This window comes from Camelus bactrianus, chromosome 20, assembly GCF_048773025.1.
Source record: "Camelus bactrianus isolate YW-2024 breed Bactrian camel chromosome 20, ASM4877302v1, whole genome shotgun sequence".
NCBI classification, from domain to species: Eukaryota; Metazoa; Chordata; class Mammalia; order Artiodactyla; family Camelidae; genus Camelus; species Camelus bactrianus.
Window position 1 is genome coordinate 36,574,216 of NC_133558.1, and position 6,007 is coordinate 36,580,222.

The following is a 6,007-nucleotide window of genomic DNA, read 5'->3' on the forward strand; positions in this document are numbered from 1 at the left end:
CAGTGAAAATTGATTAATTACAATAGGCAGCCATAGATTGGAATCTCAAAAATGTACTCACTCACTTTTGTATATATGTTTTACAATTTTAAAAAAATGTATTCCCCCCACAAACAAATACGGAGGGAGGAGAGAGAGAGAAAAATAAATGTGAGAGTGAATAACATTTTGGGTGTGGGTTTAGGTTTTTTCTTTTCCCCAAAAAAGACAACTGTTCCAAATTTGCTGACCCTTTCTGTAATAACTGGTCAGCATTTATACGTTACTAATGGTATATGTAGAGGGCATGGTGAGGAAACTGTTTTATGTGACCATCAAGATAAAGATAATGCTTTTTAAAAGAACATGAGAGAGAATTTTGAAAATTCATTTTAAAAAATGCTTTTATCATTACTACATTTTGTGGCCAAAAATAATGTGTATTATCTGTAAAATTGTATATGTACATATTTTTTAAAACTTGTGATGAAAGGTAGTTATTAAGTCTTTTTAAAACATTCCAAATGAAGATTTTCAGTGAGAATTTAATCAGTTTGTGAAAATTGTTAAAAGGCTCAACTTCAAAATAGTTTGCAAGGAAAACGGATTGACATCAAAGAAAATGGAAATTTAATAACCAAATTACAGTCAAAATTTTTAGATCTATGTGTCATTTTGAATTATCTTTACTAGCTGAAAGCTGTAAAATCAAGCTTGGAAGAAAAAAAAACTTGAAATCAGAACAGATTTTCAAATTACTAGAATCCATTTTTTTAAGCAGATTCTAAAAATAATTAAATTAATTCAATTACCCTTATTGCAATATTAGCATTGATAAATTATTTTTCACCATTAATAAAGTAAATTTTTACTAAAATATTTACTTCAAATGTATACATTTATTCCAAATTTATCAATTTATTTTAGAATCTTATTTATTTTAAAATGATCATTTTATTTTATTGTTAAATGTATATTTTGTGTACTGCATAATGTTTAATGTCTGCTGTTCCAGTGGTTTATGTTTGTCATTTATATATGAATAAATATACAATATATGCATTCACACTACAAAATTTTAATAATAAGAGTGCACAATTTTTAGAAGTTTGAAGACCAATGGTCTAAAAATCTTCCTATCAGCACATGAAATATTCCATTTGGGTTTCTTGCCTTTAACCATGTGGTAAGAAGGCCAGTATTAGCCATCAAATTAATTAAACAAGTATGAAATTTCTATATCCTTTGTCATGTAAATCTGTATTTTCATACCATCTTTGTAAGGTAATTGTTTGGAATGGTCATACAATTTGGTTCTTTCTTTAACCTAAGTTTCCAATCACTTGCCTAGAGCTTGCAAATGTTTTCTGGTTTTTCAATATATTCAACATACCAACAATTAAATAGTATGTTTTACAGACTATAAGAGTGGCTGAATTTCTAAGCAGAAAGGAAATGAATTTAGAAGGATGAATACTTTCTATTGTTGTGTACAGCTATGGTTTTAGACCCTTTGTATGCTCTGAACCTTGCAAAACATTTTTATATTTGCCTACATGAAACATCTTTCTTTTTTTTTTTTCTGGCAAGTAATTTGAGAGTCAGGAGACACACCAACTGTTTATGAAATTTCCTTTGTCTTCCTCAGGCAGCCTTAGGCTATGTTTCTTCTACTGATTCTCTACTTCTTTCTTGTATAAGTCTCACTCGATTTTAAAATATTATTATTTTTATTACGATGATTTTTAAGAGCTTGTGTGTTTGTCTCAATCGGGGAACACGAACTCTTTGAGGAGAGTGACTATGTCTTATCTAAACTTGTGGTCCAAGTTTTATTTTTGGTCCAAGATGGTCCAAGAATTATTTCTGAATAAATGAATTAGTCATACACTCATATTCCTCATGTCACTGTTTCAAAACAAGTGTTCAAAAGAAAAGTACCCCCTTGAAAGTCCCTATTTGTAGGAGAATTTCACTGCCAAATACTCTTGTATGTTTTCTTACTGGAAACCCCAAATGCACATCAATCTATTGTGCAAAAGGTCCTGAGAATCCCTACAATAAATAAGCCTGTTTAAATTTCTTTAACTCAGTATTTCCCAAATATATATGTCAAATCTCTCTTTTTTTAGAACGTGTATTACTGATCTCCTATGCAATAATACTCTTAGCAATGCTATGTGACAACATTTCTGTTGTTAGATGCGCATGCAGAAAAAGCAGATAAAAGGAAGAGCTATCATTATACTCATGTAATTCGGTGGGTTGTTTGCCGCTAAAGTAAAGGAAATGAATTCTAAATGGTTAAATTATTGACCCATGCAGAACTATGTCATTTGTTTATATTAAAAACACATGGTGTTAATTGAGAGGTAAATCCTATTTTGTATACATTTGGGTAGCAGGTTTGTAGTTTGATTTGTCTAAAAATGACTATAATATGATAACTAAAAAAAAATGTTGTTTAAAATCAATTAAATCAACAGAACTCATAAATCCAGGCCACCAATTGCCCTCTGTAGTGTCAGCTTCCCAGAGTCTCCATATTTAAACCCATGGCGTTAAAACTCTCTCGGGATAGTTCACCAACCACAAAAATCAAATCCTCACCATCTTTTAAATATGACCTCAATGGCATTATGCATTTGACCATCAAGTTTATTTTTCAACTTTGGATTTCAGTTTTCCTATTCTGTTATCCTAAAGAAAATCTGTTCTCAAAGGGTGTAATTTTTTAACTGCGGAAGTTACTGAAAATGACTTCATTGGGTAAATGAGCATTTTTAATTAATGACATTTGTCCTGAAAAAAAATTGACATTTAGAAATCACTCTCATTCCTTTATATAGTTGCCATGAGATGATTCTATAGAAATTTAGCAATGAATATGTTAATTATTTGTGGTTTTCCTAAGATTACAGATTTTATTAACTCAAAGAGAGTATTTAAAAAAAATACCATTTAGGTGAATAGAATATAGAAATAAATTGCAAATAATTAGCTATTTTTTCCTTCAAAGGATATCAGTTATCTACATAACAAAACAGAATGGATATCAGTGGAAGATTAATTCTTAGACATTATGTGTGGATAACAAACCAGCTTAAAATTTGACTCTTTTTAGTGACAGAAAATGTTATTTGACGGGTATTTTTTCACATGAAAAAACAATGAGTTATTTTATTCAGTCTCAACAATGTGATTTATGGCAGGTGAGACAGGCAAAAATAAACACAAAAACATAAGAATCCAATCCATACTGCTTTAGAATTCTTTATGCTATTGATTGAGACCAAATCCAAATGTGTTCATGTAGATTCTGCAAACTCTAAACTCTTTACTCCATGGAAAGCATCAATCCTACAAAGGGAAGAAGAACATTTCGATTTTCTGTGTATCTTGTTTTCTTCCTTGGGAGAGGAGGTCAAAGGGAAGGACACTTCCATTCAAAGAAGCAACAGAACTGAGGCGAACAGCTCTGATAATGAGGAGCGAATTTGTTTTCTCTGCCCTTTCTAAAGGATTAAATTACTTGAAATCAATCCAGTTACAACACGAATGACGATCAAATCACCATGACTTAGGAGGAAGTACCAGGCACCCTTTCCATTTTGAATTCTGTCCAGGGAACTCTCTCTAACAGATAAAGGAAGAAGAACGGGAAACAGACAGATAACTCTACCTTTGCACAGATTTTTGGACCACACACTTTGGCTTTTTGACAACTGCTTTCCACATAGCTTTCTTTCCTGTACAAACGTTATTAATAACGATTATATGATTAATAAAAATAAAGACTGGGACTGGAGTAGGATAGTTAACAAATGATGTTTATGGGTAGAGAAAAGGATGGACAAGCTTGTCTCTAAATGCTAGGAGATGCTAAACGCTTTTTTTCAAACATAGTGGAGTTCCACACACATATTTTAATCCTTAGTTGCTCAGCTGTTTTTAATGATTTATGAATGGCATTTACTCTGGATGTAATAAAATCCAAAGCCACTTCCTACTTCTATATACACAGCATTATCATTGTGTAAATTTCCACAATGCAGATTTTTGATGTAAGTCAAACAGATTAGTTTTACTTTTTTTTTTTAATTTAGAAGAATTGAAATCACACTGTATATTAATTCTGCACATTTGCACACACAGGCACAGTATTAACATGCAGACTTGACTATAAATCATGTGAGGAGAGAATGACCTTCAGTGTAGTATCTGTGATCTATGTTGTATGACTCTGATTAAGAAAGTGCCAGTTCACGAAGGAAAATGTAATCTGTGTGAAAAATATCCTACTGACCTAAAGTTCCATTCTATCATTTAGCCTTTTTTTGTTTTTCACACTGTTGGCCCTAATCATAAAATGCACTGCTTTAGTCAAACTCGGTGCTTTGACCAAATAGTCTCACTTGGGAGGGAGGTGGGTTGGTCATCTGTTGGATCTCAGAGGATGGGCAGAGAGAGTCAGTGATCACCAAAGCGGTGAAGGATACTGAAACAAGAGATGTTTAAGGGGTCAAGAGTGGAGCTGGAAGTTGAGTTTAGGAAGCTCTAGAAGTGAGTCAAAATCCAGAGAGTAGAGGACATATCAGAATGCAGATGCACAGAAACCAGAGTGGGACAGTAGGTGGACACAAAGCAGGCAGGGTTGCGAGTGGTCCCCTAACGTGGGTATTGGATGTATTGTTGCCCAGGCTGGCTTTAAGGAATTTACAAGGAGTGACCTAGAGAAAGTCTGGCAGGCAAAGGACTGTCAGCTGGACTGCTTCATTGGACATTTCCTTTTCGGCTGTCTATGTGTTTTTGTTTTTTTTTTTTTTCCAGCAAACCAAACTAAACAATTTGAGAAAATATACTGTCTCTACTAGTTTTAGCCCATTGAAAAGACAATAAAATGAAAGTCAGAAGAATTAATTCCAGCTTTAGTGTTTGTATCTATTTTCTATCTATGCCATAACAAATCACCACCAATGTAGCAGCTTCAACAACACTAACTGAGCTTGGTAAGTCAGAGTCTCAGCTGGTTTCTCCTTCTCACACGCTGTCATCAATAAGGCAGCAGGACAGGTTCTTACTGGGATGCTTGAGGGAAGAATCTGCTTCCAGGGTCATTTAGGTTGTTCCTTGAGGGTGTAGGACTGAGGTTCCCATCTCCTTGCTGATTGTCAGCCATGACTGTTCACAGCTTCAAAGGGCTGCCCATGTTCTCTGGCTCATGCCCTCTTCCTCATCTTCTAAGCCAACAATGTCGGTCAAGATCTTCTCACCCTTTACGTCCCCCTCCCGCCACCCTTCCCTAGCCTTTCTCTTCTGCCGTATCTGTTTCCATCTTCTGTTCATGTGATTACATTGGGCATACCCAGATAGTGCAAGATAATCTCCCTATTTTAAAGTGACCTGACTAGCAATCTTAGAGTCCCATCTGCAAAGTCCCTTAACTGTAGGGTTTAAATTCATCTGTGACTAAACCACCCAGGGCAGGAAAGCTTGGCTGGAGAGGGCACCTTTGGAATTCTGCCTGTAACAGTTTTACTAGGGAAAACATCATGTGATCCTGGACAAGGAAGCGCCTCCCCTGAGATACAGTTTCCCAGTGCAAAATTAAGAAATTAGACCACATAAATGTTAACTTTCTTTCCAGCTCTGTTTCTACACCTAAAATCTCCTGTCCTTTGCAAAGGACAAGCATTCAGTTAGTGCCCAATGAATATTTTGCTGTTTGAGATGAAATAAATGGCCATAAAATTGGTGACTATTGACCTTGTCTCATTTTTTGTTTTTTTTTTAAATAAAACTATATTGTGGTAATAGAAGTTTATGTAATTTATGGTATTCTATTATATACCTAAATAAAAACTCATATAAAAATTTAAGAGTCATAGTGACAAAGTTGAAAAACAAACCACTCCACTGCCCTGTTCCCTACTCCCAGAACTGGCAGATTCTGCTATTTACATCATTCAATGTTATAGTTATAACTTTAAGTAATACTTCAATTTCTCTGTTTTGATGTAGACTGTAC